Here is an 18515-nt window from a genome sequence, read left to right as displayed (position 1 = left end):
ATGAGGGCACTCGATACCGTCCACTATGGTTTTGGACACCACTACAAATGGCTGTCCCCTCAAATAGTGCCTTATTTAAGGGTATAGGGGGCAATTTTGAACACAGCCTTAGTTTTCAGGTGATCCCCCTGGTAGCTAGTTCCTGTAACTACAGTGTGAAAGCCCTGAAAGGTTCTTTGGGGAACCAAAAATGGTTCTTCTATAGAATCGCTGTGAAACCATTTTTTTTTTTTAAGAATATTTTTACTGATTTAATCATTTTCTTCTAGTAACTTCCTGTGATGCAAAGCTGAATTTTCAGCATCATTACTCCAGTCTTCAGTGTCACATGATCCTTCAGAAATCATTCTAATATGCTGATTTAAAGCTCAAAAACATTTCTTATTATTATCAATGTTGCAAACAGCATGAAACATATTTTTCTTGAATGATGAATAAAAAGTTCAAAAGAACATTTATTTGAAGCCATTTTATCCTTGCTGAAATATTATTATATTATATTATATTATTGTCACGTCTTGTGTTTTCTGTGACCTAGTTTTCCCCCATTCTGTTTAATCAGTCATTTCGTTCACCTGTGTCCCGTTAATTATCTTGTTAAGTTCCCTTTGTTTGCCTCTTGTATATATACTCTGTGTTCTCCCTCATTCCTGGTCCGTTCTCGTTGATGTTTAGCTGTCTATAGTGAGTTCCTGCCCGTTTCTGTTATTAAATGTTACTCCTCGCATTCTCCTTTGTCCTTGTTCCTTCATATACACACGTTACATAACAATTATATAAACATTTTAAATTTATGTTGATGTATATAATGACATAAACTGAGATATACAGAGAAAAGTCTTAGAATTATGGATATCACTTACGTTTTTATTGTAACACCCTGATTTTACTTTTAAAGTCTGAGCACTTTAGTGGATGTCATGCATCAAAGGACTGATTTGTCAACTAGCTTAGCATATAATTCTCTTGCCCATAGCTCTGTACGTTAACCTTTTAAAGTCTGCCCAATATGTCAAAGAATGCTTCAAGGGTTAAACAGGAAGACAGGACAGGGAGACATTTATAATCATGATTGAGATCTGATTTGTCCCATAAGATTATCATCAAGTTCATTAAAAGTTAAATTTAGATACGATGCACCACCTTTCACCACATCACTTCACACCTCTTTACACATTAAAAGTGTCTTCTCAGTTTGCGCGAACTTCTTGCCCCTGAAAAATGGGATGAAAATGAACCAATTTCGTGAAAGCTTAACTGAGATTAAGTGAGCATTTTGGGATATGCAAGACAGAGTGTGAGAGAAATACTTTACATAATACTTCATATATTACATAAAGAGACTAATGTCTGATTTTTAAACCTTTATCTATATATGAGTCTTAATTTCTTAGATCTTTTTTACTTTTCTTTATGTCCAGCGCATAAATCAGTATGCACAGATGTTGGTATTTTCTTCCCTATTGTGACATATCAGAGTGAAACGTCTTCTCGAACATTAAAAAAATGTAGGGCGGGACTTGATTTTGTCCATTGGGAATTGATTGGATGGTTGTGGTTTGCTATTGGTGGATCTCATGTGAGTGACAGGTTGCCCCGCCCTCGTGCCAGTAAACGCGTCATCAGAAAAGAGAAGAGATGTCACTGCAAGAGGGAGAAGTTATTTTGATTAAAGATTATGAGGGCATATGAATTTAACAAAATAATGATATGCACGGATAAATCGTTTTTAATAAACACTGCAACATTCCATAGAAAAATAAGATTTGTCAATTTTGTTTTCATGGTGACTCATAATTATGCTCACTTTTAAAATCTCAGTCTCTCTCTCTTACTGAGCTATGTAACCATATTTTAAAGTTCCCTGTACATAAACACATAATATTACATGGGGTTCGTGTAAAGGCCGCTTTCTGAGGTCGATTATGACTCATCAGCTTCCTTTGTGCAGGCTTGTGCGAGAGCTTGTTTACCAGGGTGTGTGTATTGCCAAACACAGTGTCTGATGAAAAGGTCTTCCCCAGAAAGTCCTTGATATTTCTTTTCATACATCTTTCACTTCTTTGGTAGGAGTTGCATAAAACATTATTGTTTTAGACTGACTGACTGTGATTGTCTTTTTAAGAAGATGGTGGAATTCTCCTGATTCTCCTTAAAAGGCAGTATCAGTGTTTCACTAAAGCTACTTTCATTTGTGTCACTGCTGATAATATGAGCAGTTGTCTTTTAAGAGTACGAACCATCAGTAGATGTTCCAGGGAGTATTAGATTAAATGTAGTAGGTACAAGGAAAGCACAAGCTCAGACTTTAGTTGACAGATCTTGGTCATAACTGCTTGTATGCATTTTTATTTTTTGTTGCTTATCCAGTATCCACCAAAAACTTTGTGCGAGTTGTGTGATATTATATCTTGACAGTACAATGTTTGTTTTCCTCCCATCTCATATGTTTCCCATCACCATGTCCCTTTAGGCGCTCCGTAGAATTGTGTTAGACGCAAAAGCTTGAACATTGTCACTGAATCAGTACAGTAATCAGTGACAATGTACATTTTAAATGTTTTAAATAATTATTTTAATATTTTTACAATTGAACAATTTTATCATTGTCTATTCTTGTAATATTGTTTTTGCATATATCAATTTTTTTTTTAAATTTATAATAGTATTATGAGTGATGGCATTCACTCGAAATATTTAAAAAAAAAAAAAAGTACATATACAGTAAAATAATGTATTTATTTAATTCTAATCCACTGGTGAAATCAGGTATTATGAGGACTAACAAATGATCGCCCCAATATACATTATATTCAGTATTATATATATATATATATAAAATAGTTTGGTAACACTTTATTTTAGGGTTTTTTAGCTAGTTGCTTATTAGCCAGTTATTAGCATGCATATTACTATAATATTGGCTATTTATTAGTACTTATTAAGCACATATTAATGCCTTATTCTGCATGACCTTATTCTACATTCTTAATCCTACCCAATACCTAAACTTAACAACTACCTTACTAACTATTAATAAGCAGTAAATTAGGAGTTTATTGAGGGAAAAGTCGTAGTTAATAGTTAATATGTGTTCCCTATACTAAAGTGTTACCAATAGTTTAATAGTATCATTAAACCTCTCGAAATTTTCAATCGTCCCACGTGTTTAACACATATATTTTGCCGTTGGATCACTTGCGTAGCTGTGTTTCTCACATGGCTTGGAAGCGAACAGGTTAAATAGACAGTAGACGTGTATTAATTAATTAATGGTTTGGAGAGATCACATATGAAAATATTACATATTACCCTCTTTGTTGCTTAAATTGACCTGCATCATATCAGAACTTTTCTTTCCTTTTAAACACTTGAATTGAATACTCTTGCTCACTTTACAATGGAATTCACTGCAATACAGCGGTGGGACAGTTGAAAACCTGATTAATTCGTTTGGGTTCTGAATTATGGATTTTGATTAGCTAATATTGCTTTCCTCCTCAGGTTAACTTTTTTTTTTTTTTTTTCAGAAAATTGTAAAAAATTACAGAGCCCCGCACATGACAAGCAGGAAAAAAAAAGTAAATTTTAGATTTAGCTTACTATTTTTTTTCCTGCATGTCTCTGTAGAAAATAAGACAAAAATGCAAGCTGTCACAATTAATTTGGAGTTTGCTTGATTTTGCATTAACTCTTTCTCCGCCACTGACGGAATTTTCCAGCAATCCATGTTTTCACTGTTACGGTAGGGGGTGCTATTACGCATCTTCTGAAATAGTACAGAATCTCCAGATCAAAACACAGGTGAAGAAAAAGCATAAACAAGCGATAGAAGCATTGCTTATGCACATGCAAAATAACGCAATCATCAGACATTAAACAGCATATAAATCAAAACTGCCAAATGTAACTGAATGAAATGTCAAACCAATGAAGAGGTAAAGGACTGTGAAGCTTTGGGGGTGTTGATGAACTCGATCTACTCCATCTGTGTTTTGATCATCGTTCGCAATCTGATCTGGACGTAGTCTTTGGCAAAAACGTGATTTTCTCAGCTACTTGTTCAAAAAAACTGATTTTAAGAATCTTAGGGCAGATTCACACTGAACGTGTTTTCCCATTCCACTTTTTCATTGTTCTTCTATGTAAACGCACTAGATGGACATGTTTGACCATTGTGCTCGCATCTTTTGCAGCGTCTTGTGCATGACATCGCATTCAAAAATGTGGCGCTTTTAAAAACGCTTCTCAAGGCCTTGTGGAATGGTTTCCAACCATTCCACTGCCCACGTCTCACGTTTTTCAAAGCAAAAACGGATTCTGTTTGAATGGACCCTTACACACATTCAAGTGTTGATAAAAAAAGAATGCATGAAGCTAGAATAAAATGTTTTTGTTGTTGTTGTTTGAAAGCCAAGGCTCTGTTCTTTCCTTTGATATATTGCATGAGAGTTAAATGCTGCCATTGCAAAATCACGAAATCCTGGATAAGTTTGACAAAAGAATCAGAAATAACCTAGTTTGAATTTTATTGTACTTATCATGCATAAGTCACTAAGTTGGTGGTTGCCAGGCTGTTGCTAGGTCTTTTGAGTTGTTTTTAACATGTTGTTATAAAGTTACTAGGTTGTTCCTGCTTGTGGCTTGCTGGCAACTAAAAAGCCCGCCTCTTTATATATTTTGGTCCCTTGATATGTGGCTTTGTGCCTCCTTCAATGTATGTGAAAAGTAATATCACACTTTCCACAACAGACCACATAATGAGGTGTCAGTAGCTCAAATGTGCGAGACAGTTATGTGCTGAAGTTCAATGCTTAGGTTAAAGGTGTTTTTAAATCACTAACCCTAAGTATGAACAACAGTAATAGTGGTTGTTGCCTTCGCAAAGATGCTAATAAGTAACAACAACATTGTTGCTATATTTCCCTCATGGATATGTCAGTGGCTTCTGCCTTTAAAAATCCTTAGGTGTCATTCCAGCTTGAGATTGTCTTTCCTCAATGCAGACTAAGGTATATGCACAGCATAGTGTACAAGAGGAGACAAGACCTGACCTTGTCAAGCGCAGTTCAACGCTCCCAGCTCTCCTCAGGCGTGAAAACTGAACACAACAACAAGCTCAGCGACCTCCCCAGAGATACAACACAGAGCAGATAAGGCGTATGACAGTCTGTCTTTTCAGTTGTGTATATATCTGAAGTAAAAAGTTAAATATTTTTGAAGTTGTGCGTGTGACAGTGAAAGAGAAAGCGAAAGCGAGGAAGAGAACTGTTTGAGTTTGCACAAAACAGAGACGTCTCAGTTATATGGTTTGCTTACTGCAGCACTCAAATCAGAAATTAGCTTCACTGATTCACTCTCATGAGTATAAACTTTTTCCAGGATGGTAGAAACAGGCAGAGACCACAGAGCAATAAAAACATGCATAATAATAATAATTTATAAAACAGTTAGTTCCTGCCCTTGATTCTGATTGGTCAATAGCTGTGTTTTATTCACAATAAAACATGGTTATGATCGCTTCACCCAACAGTTCTGTGTATCACTACACAACACCCTTAGCAACCACACTTAGCAACGTAAACTGTATGTTCTCAATTAATATTGTTCATTGAAGCTTACTGTATTATGTAGAAGAGTATTGTGAGAAAGAGATTGAGTGAGCGAGTTTATTACCTGCATTCAGATTTAGCATCTTCCTTTAGGTCAGTCCTATGTTCATAATAAAAAATCTGTTTAAATGTCTGATGTATTATCTTGTCCTTTTAACAGTTAAGGGGTTTTCCCATGACTGAAAGTGCTCAAAGCATTTGTCAGTTGCGTCTTGTTCTGTGTTCACAACAATTCAGTTTTTTCAATATAAAAGTCTTCACTACTGACTGACACACTCAAAGACAGTCTTTGCCGCCATCTAATGGCATAATAATGTAACGTCTGTTGCTGTTCACGGTCAGGGACTATTTTTTCGGGCGGAAGGAAGGCTTTTAGTGAAAGTTTACTTCATAAAAGTTGCATTGATACATATTTTTGGCTTTAATATTTGTATTGTGTGGTAACCATTTTATAAAAGCAATAAGGTACTCAAGGCTAGTGCTGTATCGTGAATAAGTCACGGCTGAAGGGGTTGCACAATGCCCTTCAGCCGTGACTTATTCACGATACAGCACAGCCTCTCGTACCTTATTGCTTACATATAAATTACTATATAATAAATCTGCTATAAAATGACTTAATAAAATAAAAAGTCATTCTTTCATAGCTCAGGAAATTTATCAGTTATATACCATACTATATTAAGTAAATTTTGTCTCAAATATTTCTCCTAAATTAATGGCAAATAAATAAATAAATAAAATTATTGACGTAAAGTAAGAATATTGACATAAAAATTATGTGGATGGCATGGCTCAGATTAATTGGTCTCAGAATTTTATTTCTACAGAATTTTCATATTGTTATTCAGCAATGATACATTAAATTAATCAAAAAATAAATTATAATGTCATAAAATATTTTTATTCCAAATAAATGCTGACCAAGGAATCCTGAAAAAATGAATCAGGGTTTCCGCATAAATATTAAGCTTAAGCAGCACAACTATTTTCAACATTGATAATAATAAGAAATGTTTCTTGAGCATCAAATCATCATATCAGAATGATTTCTGAAGGATCATGTGACACTGAAGACTGGAGTAATGATGCTGAAAATTCAGCTTTACCATACTTTTACTGTATCAAATAAATAAAGCCTTGGCAAGCATAAGAGACTTCTTTCAAAAACATTAAAGTATCTTACCGACCCCCAACTTTTGAATGAAAAGAGATTTTCCTTTCCTATGGGAGGCCATTAGAGAGAATGAATAGGGGTTCAAATTCTATTCACTGTACTGCAGCGTCAACACATCTGAGTATCTTGGCTCTTCTGAGCGGTTGAGAGAGGAAATGTAGTTAATATTGAATGCAATGCTGTTGGAAAGAGCAGGTCTCACTCTCAGCATACCTGAACCATCTAAAATATTTCAGAAGCTCATTTCTCATTCATAAGCTTGAGCGGAGCTGCCTTGGATGGATGGCGTCGCTCAGCTGAGCCTGAGTTTATTGTGCTGTTTGCGATTCAATGAATTTCAGAGCTGCCTGATGAGATGAAGTTACCTTAGTGTCTGTTTGTGTTGAACGGTAAGTGAAACCATGACTGTAATGCAGTTTAAAGGCAATATAGGATGGAGTCAGGGGAAGGATAGAGAAAGAGAGAGACTGAGTGGGAGTGAGTGAAGGGGAAACAGGGAGGGGAGGTGGGAAAAAAAAAAAAACAATGAAGAGACACAGAAGGATGAACATGACTTCAAGTGACTCACCAGAGAGTCAATGAGGATCTTTAAAGAGCAAATATGTACGTTTGCCAATACTCACTACGAACATTACAGGATATTTCTATTCTGAACCATTATACGCCCACATCAGAGTCAGAAGTGTCTTTCAAGACGCATTTGTGATGCGGTTATCAACGTGTTATTCTGTGATTAGCTTGAAGTATGCAAGCATTTTCAGCATATATGACATATAGCATGAATCACGCAATTGACACTGTTCTCACGCTCTCATGCCACATCCATATTCTTATGCATTGAAAAAAACATTGGACATGGACAGTGTGCTGATGGACAAAACAGAGCAACCTGTCTTTTTGATATGAAACAAAGTCTCAGCTTTCAAAAGTTTTAAGTTTTATCACGAAATTTCCATTTTACTATTAGTTACAGCAAAAAAAAAAAAAAAGGAAACATGAATGGACAGAGGGTATGTTGAAAAATCCAGTAGGCCTACAACTTTCTGAAATGTTTCATGTCTCATGTAATTGCTCAATATCAGTGTTTCAACCGCGGATAAAACAGCTTGTAAACAATGTCGTGTAATGTTACCTCAGAAAAGCCATTCAATGTCCATAAACTGTATAGATAGCAAAAAAATAAATAAAAATAAGGAGTATTTTTCAAAAAAATAGGCAATATATTATATATTCATCTTATTTTTACTTTAATACCATCAAAAAGTTATTATCATAATGTTATTATTATAAAAATGGCCTAACATTCAATTGTATACAAATCAGTTGTTAAGTAAGCAATAAGGTACGAGAGGCTGTGCTGTAATGTGAATAAGTCACGGCTGAAGGGCCTTGTTAGGCACAACGCGAAGCCAAAGCCAAAAATATGTATCAATGCAACTTTCATAAAGTAAAATCATTAAAAGCCTTCCTTCCGCCAGAAAAAATAGTCCCTGACCGTGAACAGCAACAGAAGTTACATTATTACGCAATTAGATGGCAGCAAAGACTGTCTTTATGAGTGTGTCAGTCAGTAGTGAAGACTTTTACATTGAAAAGACTGAATTGTTGTGAACACGGAACAAGACGCAACTGACAAATGCTTTGACTAGCGCTGTCAGTCACGGGAAAACCCCATAACTGTTAAAAGGACAAGATATTGCAGCAGACATTTAAACAGATTTTTTATTATGAACATAGGACTGACCTGAAGGAAAATGCTAAATCTGAATGCATGTAATAAACTCGCTCACTCGATCTCTTTCTCACAATACTCTTCTACATAATACAGTAAGCTTCAATGAACAATATCAATGAGAACATACAGTTTGCGTTGCTAAGAGTGGTTGCTAAGGGTGTTGTGTAGAATCAAGAACAGGAACTGTTTCATAATTAACCTTTTAATAATAGCTGACAGGGTTCCCTGTATATTTTTTACAACATTAACTGAGAAAGATTTTTTCCTTGAGAAAAGTCCATGTACTATATATCCATGTATAAAACCAAATGAATCAATATTAATTCGAAATCAAATCACAATGAATCAATTTGTGAAATTGGTGTCAATGCCCCACCCCCCAATACTCACTCCAAGTTGAACTCAAAAGTTGGCAGCTCTGCTAATATTACGATAATTTAAAACATCAATATGCTACAGATTTTGTTTCAAAGTGCCCCTATTATGCTTTTTTGGATATTAACTTTCATGTGTGTAATATAGCTGTTTGTGAATGTAAAAGGTCTGCAAAGTTTCAAAGTATAGTTAATAGTTACAAATAAATTTTTTCTCCTAAAAGAAAGAATCAGATCTGCCTGAAACGAGTTGTCAGTAATTTCATTCTTACTTTCCTGCTCAAACTTGTATGTTTGTAATAAATGCCATCCTATGGTCTTCATTGGCTGCCCACAAACAACGTATATTTTGACCCTCAAACTCTGTAGTTGTAGCTGAGACGGGAAGAGTTTTCTTTATGTTATAAACATGTTGAGAAGACACTGTTTTTGGAGCATGTGTAAGGCTGGGCAAGGCTTGCCCTGGCCACACACAAGCATGGAATTTTCTTACTCAAACCGCTGCCTGATGCTGCTGCTTCTGATTGCTTTTAGAGGGAAAACCTGCCCATAACTGCTGGTCTAGGATCCGTAAAGTAGAATACAGTATTTGTGAAACAGATTTGGCAAACGATCCAGTGCGTATCTGCTTTTGCACTCTTGTGTTGAGAACTTCAAAGGTTTCTATTTACAAATTGTTTTTGCAGCATTAAACAATGTAGCCAGTCACAAACATATCTGTTGATTTCTTGAATGCAATGGCTAATCAGAGGCGTTTAAGTTAGCACTGAACAACAACTCTGGCGTTTTGAGTGGTGAGTGGATTCTGAGTTCTGCACACTCCCAAATCCTCTCATTATAACAAAGTGTAGACATTATGTAAATAAGAGATTCATTGTACAGTCAGCTTAATTTATTATAATGGAACTTTGTGAGATTGCAATGAATAAAATTATAAAGTTTATAAATATTTTATTGATTATAAAGGGAGCGCTCTTTTTTTTTCAACTACACAAACAGAAGGTTTATGCACTGTATGTTCATGCTCATGTTCTGTTTACATCACAGTATGCAGAGTGATTTGGTAAATAGTAATTTTACACAATATATTGCCCAGATGTATTCCTGATTGTAGCTGAGTATTATCTGAAAAGAGTGAGTTTTTAAAAAGAAAGATTTTCTTGATAAGCTGATCATGAAGGTCAGTGCCAGAGGTCATTATATGAATATAAATTGATTATGAATATAAATGGAAATTCTCTAAATATTAACCTGTCTGACGTTGTCTGAAGATTTGCTGCCTAAGGTGCATGAAGCTTATGGAGTTTCCAAGTAAGACTTCCATCAAAAATTCAGTGATATAAGCCATGATGAGACAGGTGACCTGAAGCTGACCTATAACTGTGACATATAAATCATGACCAAGAAAATTAAACTGCTATTGACTTCCTAAAGCATGGTGGTAAAAAATAAAAGGACATTGAATGGGTGTATATTTATCCTAATTCTTATGGCTTACTATACAACTACTAGACACAGACAGATTTCTAGGGTTATGAAAGAGTTGTAGAGTTCTGAATTTTCATTTTTGGATGAATTATCCCTTTAACTTAGGATGCTTTTGAAAGTGAGAAAGTGGCCTTTTCCCCTTGTCTGCTGTCTTTGAGCATTTCCCAATGAGGCCTTGAAATTTTTATATTTCTTGGGATAGTTATTTGACCCAATTTAAGACTTTCAGCTTTATATTACAGACAGGCAGAAAAGGTAAATTGAAAGTCCACACCACTGATTCCTGCTCAGAGGACAATGTCCATGGTCTCATACCCAGCATGCATTGCTTGGTATGTTCAGATTTTCTTTACCGCTCATTGTAGTTTTCTTCTCTGACGTCTCTTAACACAGACTGAATCATCACAGCTTGGTATTCCAAGTCGGTGTCTAGCCCTAGATGTCACAGAGAATGCACTGCAGAGGTCTGTTTGATGTCAAAAGCTACTGTTTCTTTTTCTAAGCAACACTGGCCAAAGCTTTGAGCTGTCTCAAGTCCCTTTAAGCCTTGTCAGAGACTTGTTATTTAGCCTGTTCCACTTTTAGCATCTTGAGGAGGCTACACCGCAGGCACTTGTCTTCTGACAGATGGCTGCACAGTTGTTGAGCCAGGGGGTAAACTATGGGGTTTCTTTTGTTGGACGACAGTAACTGTTCGTTTCTCACACTAAACTACCTGCTTTTATGACTAATTTCTGAAAACGGATTGTTTGTATTTTCATGCCGATTGTATAAACTAATATGTGCCAGAAGTAAAGGTTCTATATAGAACCTTAAAGGGTTCTGTCAGGCACTTCATACAGTGAACCTTTTAGGGGTTCCCATCATGGGATCATTTTATGGATTTAATTTTAATTAATTAATTTTGTTTTAATTCATGATTAATTTTAAAGGGGCCCTACAATGCTTTTTTTTTTTACATTTAAAACACTCTTTAGTGCGTAATGTTGCTGTTTGAGCATGAAAAAAGTCTACAAAGTCACTCCAAATGGAGTTATTCTCTGTATCAGTAAACACTGTTTCCGAATATTCCTCAATATTCCTTAAATAATTCCCGCCCAAGGCGTATAAATAAAGGGGTGAGGTCTGGATGAGTTGCGTAGTAGTGTGTTGAAAGTCAGCTTATGGTAAGGGGTGTGACATTACTAAACACGCTTGAAGTGGTTGACCAATCACAACACACTGGTCCAGCCAACCAATCAGAGTGCATTACGCTTTTCAAAAGGAGGGGCTTCATAGAGACAGGAACTAAACCAGAGCATTACTGCTAGACTGGGAAGAAAGGTGCTGCAACACTGTCAAATATGTAAAAAAACAACAACAAACAAACAAACAAAAAAAACATTCAGGCATATTCTAGTAGAGCCCAAAAACAAAATCAAGACTTTGAAAAAGGGTATAACAGGTCCCCTTTAATTTTTATGAAGTAAACAGCTCATAAACATACTTTATCACTAGAAAAAATGAAGTAACTGGTTAATCATCAAAGTATTATGCAGTTGTTTAAGACATTTCTCCTTATATAGAACCATTTTGGCATAAAGGGCTCTTTAAATTTGAGTCAATAACTCTATATAGAACCCCATTGAACTTTTCTTTCCTCAAAGAGTGTGTGGTTATAATGCTCTTTAATTAAAATGTACACAAACATCTCTATTAAATGTTTTTTTGTGAATTCTTTGTGAGTTTTCATGAGTCTTGAATGCTTTTATTGGCTCAATTGGTATTTTACTTTTCATAATACAGTACTGTGACTCTCTCTGACCAATTCACTGAAGCAGAGTAAATTCTTTGTTTCTCTTTGATCTGTTAAAAGAACTAAAATGTACCTCCTACTTATCCTTTTTTTTTCATATTTGATTTCACTTTGTTGGTCTCTGCAATACTTTAGTATTCTTTTTTTATATATTTTTACTTTAATATTCATTTTCTCTAGGGAATATGCCTGATTTAACCAATAAAAAGGGAGTTTTGTCTTAAATTAAGGTATTTAGGTTTATTCAGTGATGTTAAATAATATTTTTGACTTGAATAAAACCAATTAATATCGATGTTACCATTTTTTTCCAGTGAGGTTAGTGTTAGGCTTGAAGGATTTAGGTGGCTTACACCATACAAATGTATTCATTGTGCTATATATTTAACTTTTCACAATACTTACCCAATTATTTAAGTCAAAATCAATTTAACTTTTTTTTTTTTTTTTTTTTGGTCAGTATTAAATTCAAAGTAGTTGGGAAAAGTGGAAAAAATCTCTGCACTACTTTGATTCTACTTAAACGTTTAGGGTAACAGTTAAACTACTTTTTAGTGCATTTAATGTTTTACAGTGTATGATTTGTCTCTCTTAGTTGTCTAGATTAAAGCCAATACATACTAAATCACTTTAAAAATTGTATCACGAATGCTGAAGTTCACGAACATTTTTTTATTAAGGCAACATATATTATATAATACAGATATATATTACTATAGTTGTATTTAACCCATCCGTTATGGCCTGTTGAAAGTACCTTGTTGATGTTTTTACACTATTAAATGTCCTTTTAATGTTTGTTGGTTGAAGGGTGAGTAGAATAATGTCACCCAGTTTTTAAAAAAAAACGTATAATTGCGTTCATAGAGCGAGTCCTTCACTGACTGTTTACAGCTTAACAGAAGTTACACCCATAATTCGCACAAAGCGTCATGGGGCATGGGAATAAGGTGGATAGCCCTGTGTTTTCAGTTGTGTTTGTTGGTTCTCGTCTTTGTTGGAAGTGTGATTAGCCTTTGTTTTCTTTAGTGTTCTCCTGCGTGTATTATCTGTGTATATTAAAAATTCAATATTTGATTATCATGTGACTGCTTACCACTGCTAAAAACTGTTATTTTGATTATAATAATAAATGCTTCTTGAGTATCAAATCAGCATATTAGAATGATTTCAGAAGGATCATGTGACACTGAAGCCTGGAATAATGATGCTGAAAATTCAGCTTTGATCACCAAAATAATTTACATTTTAAAATATATTACAGTAGAAAAGTTATTTTAGTTTGTAATAATATTTCACAATATTACTGTTTTTACTGTATTTTTCAAATAATTGGTGAGCAAAAAAAAAAAGTTCTTTCAAAAGCATTAAAAAAATCTTACCGATCCCAAACTTTTGAACAGACCAGAGACCAAATTGACTTAATTAAAGAACAAGAAATGACAACCAAAAACATATCTCAGGTCTGTGTTTATGGCCTCCTTATGCAATAGAAATTTGTGTCGGTTTATACTGGCTATAAAAACAAAACTGGTCTCAGATCAGCCCTAAACAGCACAACTAGCACCTCATATTGCAGGACCCCCCGGGCCGACCACTTACAAATGAGGCCCACGTTCATGTGTCTGCTATGATTGCATCTTTAGTCTGCAGTCATTGATGAATTGAATAATATTCTCAATCTCCCACTTTCATCTCTTGGGTGACATTACAATAACAAGCTCTTAGTATCTATCTACTGCAGACAAATGGGTTTTTCCCTCCTGTCTGTTTATGTGGTCAGCATCTCCAAAACAAGCCTCAGAGGACAGACCATAAGCAACTCCATTACATTTACATACATTTACTTAAAGCCTCTCCCAATGCCAAAGAGCTTTATTAAATAAAGGCATCCATCACCTGAGTGCAGAGGTTAAACCAGAATTTCAGCTTGAAATTGTTCATCTGATATAAAAGATTTATTCTTCTGAGAGTTTAGCTTGAGCTGGAAAAATGTATGAATCGATATGTACTGTATGCATTTGAAAATAGCCATGAATTAAGTATTATGGACCATATTAAAGGGATGGTTCATTCAAAAATGGAAATTCTCTCATCATTTATTCACCCTCATGCCATCCCGATGTATATGATTTCTTTCTTCAGATAAACACAAACGAAGATTTTTAGGAATATAATCCTGTAATCTCTGTTACCCCTTTTCCACCGACGCGGTTCTGGTGCGGGTTCTCGGCCTTTATCTGTTCTCGAACCGCTCCTCACATTTCCACTGCAGAAAAGGGGGTTCCGGGCCGGAAAGAACTGTTAAACTCCGGCCCTAAAAGCTTGCTGGTCTCGAACAGAGCATGCTGTCGCTGTTTATGGCAGTCCTGTTGAGTAATGGAATAACATTGCACTACATTGCTCTTTATATCTAAACACATAAAACTGTGCGCGCAAGGTAGACCCAGCGTGCAAGAGGGCGAGTGAATCAATGCTTTCAGGTTTAATATATCTCTAAAAAAGTGTTTATGCAAGCTGCCGGTACGTTAGAATCACTCCCGGTACTGTAAACAGCAAAACAGTGTCTGCGCAAACACTGGGACACGCACTGAATGATTTTAGACTGCTTATAGTCAGGTAAACAACACGTAGCAGCGTTACGTCACCATTCATTCCTCAAGTCTAACACACAGGCAGTTCGCTACAGGCTCCAGTTTGACTAGCCGAGAGCAGGGTCTGGCTCCAGAACACAAACCATTCTATTCTGGTGGAAAAGAGATATGTGAGTCCATATAATGCCTGCTCGGCTGACGCTTGAAAAACACACACAGCGATCATGACGGTAATCCATACGACCTCAGTGGATGAATCATGTCTTCTGAAGTGAAATGACAGGTTTAAGAAAAATACTAATTTTTTTTTTTTTTTAACTATAAACCATTACTTTCGGCCAACTGTCCTAGGTGCGTTCACAAGTTCAGCTTGACATTAACGTAAGTGCATTGTAAAGTTTGGCTGTGTCTGAAATCGCCCCCTATACACTTAAAGGGTTAGTTCACCCAAAAATGAAATTTCTGTCATTAATTACTCACCCTCATGTCGTTCTACACCCGTAAGAACTTTGTTCATCTTTGGAACACAAATTAAGATATTTTTGATGAAATCCAAGAGGTTTCTGATCCCCAAGAGAAAGCAACGTAATTACCACATTCAAGGTCCAGAAAAGTAGTAAAAACATCGTTAAAATAGTCCATGTGACTGCAGTGGTTCAACCTTAATGTTATGAAGCGGCGAGAATACTTTTCTGTGCAAAAACAAAAGAAAAATAGCAACTTTATTCAACAATTGCTTCTCTTCCCTGTCAGTCTCCTACTCTGTTTACGTTGTATAGACGGTGCAGAGCTTCCAGGTTCTACGTCAGAATGCCGACTCATCATTGGCCGATGCTGTTCACATGAGCAGCATGACGCATACGTGTGATGCTGACGTAGGAGCCGGCCAATACTGAGTCGGCGTTCTGAGTAGAACATGGAAATGCTACACTGTCTATGCAACGTAAACAGCTTAGAAGACTGACAGGGAAGAGAAGAAATTGTTGAATATAATCATTTTTTTTCTGTTTTTTTCGCATACAAAAAGTATTCTTGTCGCTTGATAACATTAAGGTTAAACCACTGTAGTCACGTTAACTGTTTTAAATATGTCTTTACTACTTTTCTGGACCTTGAATGTGGTAATTACGTTGCTTTCTCTTGGGGATCAGAAACCTCTCGGATTTCATCAAAAATACTTTAATTTGTGTTCCAAAGATGAATGAAGGTCTTACGGGTGTGGAACGACATGAGGGTGAGTATTTAATGACAGAATTTTCATTTTTGGGTGAACTAACCCTTTAAATGGGGTACTATTTTAGGGGACAGCCATTTGTAGTGGTGTCCGAAACCATAGTTGACATTATAGAGTGCATTCATTCAATCCCACAATGCACTACAATAACAAGTGTACAACCGATATACGCACAACAGCTAGGTAATACCCATAATGCACCGTGAGACCAAATGAATTCCCGCATCTCACCAGAAGATGCCGCACGCAGCTGAATCATCCATCCATTTTCCAAACGGATGGTCCAATGTGGCTACAGCGTAATATACCGGTCGTATACATAGTTTCCATGACAGAGTTATAAATCTTTTTATTATTACATAGTTCTGGCGAGAAACTCTGACAATGCAGGCTGATTGGTCTTTAACTCATTTGATAGCGATCACATCATTATCTACACAACACAGCTGATTGGTTGCTGTTGCATCAGCGGCCAATGAGCTTGCTTCTCAAACATTCAAATATGTGGCATTGATGGCTGTCAGCAGTCTGCAGTGTGCTTTCCGAACCCTTCTCCTTCCCCAGCTCCACCTGTGTAGATCTAGGAGTTAATTCATGTATGTTACATGTGCAGCAGCAGCAGCATGTCTTACATGCTCACATCAATGTATTGGCAGTAGCAAGTCTCTGTACTTGCTCTGCAGCAGCGGCAGACTCACTCACTTGTTTTCATTCACCTCCTCAAGTGAACTATATTAGTGGAGTAAAGAGAATAGTGAATGAGGCTATAGGGGGCAATTTCAAACACAGCCTTTGTTTACATGTTAAAAGTAACATGTAAGAACAGAGCCACTTCTTGTGCAAACTTCACAACGCACTTACGTCACGTGTCAAAACGTCGTGTCTCACTGTCAAACGCTTGTGTGACATTTACAGTTAAAAAAAAGTATTTTTCTGATACACACCTATGATTTCACTTCAGAAGACATTGATTCTTCCACTGGAGTCGTATGGATTACCAGCTGTGGTTTTCAAGCTTCAACCGAGCGGCACACATTCACTTGCATTATACTCGTAGATGGATTATTTTCCTAAAATCTTTGTTTGTGTTTATCTGAAGAAAGAAAGTCAAATACGTCGGGATGGCTTATATAACTTATTTGTATAACATATAATGCTTATTATAGCGCATTTTCTGATCCTGGCTTCTGATTGGTGAATACATCAGTTCCAATACTGCGTATCTTGTCTAATAGTACAGTATAGTCGTGACTATATTCACAATATTCCACTGTCTCTCATTTCTCATTGCTTATGACAATTTCATTTAATTTATTAAAAATATATATCTGATTGTGGATGAAAAAGCATTTTGATGAACAAGAAGAACATTCAGATCCAGAGCACGTATTAATATCAGGTGTGAAGGGGGCCGCAGACTAAAGGAGCGTAGATTTGCTGACAGAGCTATAAACAGTATTTGCCAATCTGCAATGTTAAAAAGGGGTTTGTAGTGTCTCTCAGTCTCTTTGTTGTCTGGGTCTGTTAACCACACAGATATCCACCTCTTTAAAACCATGTGTTTTCAATGAGCTGTGACAGAGATAAATGCCTTTGATAACGAATTGAAACTTCTTAAGCAGCCTAAATCAAACCAGACAGGATTACTTAACATGAGCATATTTAATTATTTACCATCTACAAACAGTAGAACTAGAAGTGTTTTCTAGGAGGGTTTTATGTTGATTATTGTATTAATAATTGGCAACCAAATGATTAGTTCATCCCAATACCCTGTTTAAATATGAATGTATATGAATATATATATGTATGTATGTATGTATGTATGTATAAATATATAGGCTAATACAGTGCATATATGTAGCGAAAGAGTTAATTTCTCTGGCGAACTAACAAGCTGTGGACACTTAATGGCATTTCTGAGGTAAATGCTACGTGACACAGTGTTAACAAACTGTCTCGTTGATGACTTTCCGCGGTTGAAACACTGATTGAGCGATTACACGACTACGTTTCAGTACGTTGTACTGTATCTTTCAACATACCTTCAGATGTTCATGCATGTTTATTCTGTAACTAGTATTAAAGAGGAAGAGATGATCGCGTTCACTTGCGCTCCGCGCTGCCACTTGAAATGAGGCGCCTGTACAGCGATCTGTCATGCGGCTCACACCACATCAAAAAGTGACAAAACAGCATTTATTGTTTGAATTTCATGATAAAATGGACAGAATTTGAGGGATGAGACTTTGTTTCTTATCGAAAGTAACAAAACACAGATCTTATTGCGATTATTGGTGGTTAATGATGGTTAAAAGTGGTTAATGGGCTACAACTCTGTATTCGTCGATACACATGTGTACTGAACCGAAAGACAAGTACCGAAAATACTGTACCGGCAGACTACAAATACGTGTATTGTTACACTTCAACACACACACATATATATATATATATATATATATATATACATTGTCACTATTTAAAATTCTGTCAAGCTTTGTAA

General features: G+C 36.0%; 1 protein-coding gene across 3 annotated transcripts in view; it reads left to right on the top strand.

Moving 5' to 3' along the window:
* Nucleotides 1-18515, top strand: part of phactr3a (phosphatase and actin regulator 3a) — a 56375-nt gene that overhangs the window by 8428 nt on the left and 29432 nt on the right. The window lies entirely within an intron of this gene.

Source organism: Ctenopharyngodon idella, chromosome 22 (genome assembly GCF_019924925.1).
Source record: "Ctenopharyngodon idella isolate HZGC_01 chromosome 22, HZGC01, whole genome shotgun sequence".
Lineage (NCBI taxonomy): Eukaryota > Metazoa > Chordata > Actinopteri > Cypriniformes > Xenocyprididae > Ctenopharyngodon > Ctenopharyngodon idella.
This window is presented reverse-complemented; position numbering and strand designations above follow the sequence as displayed.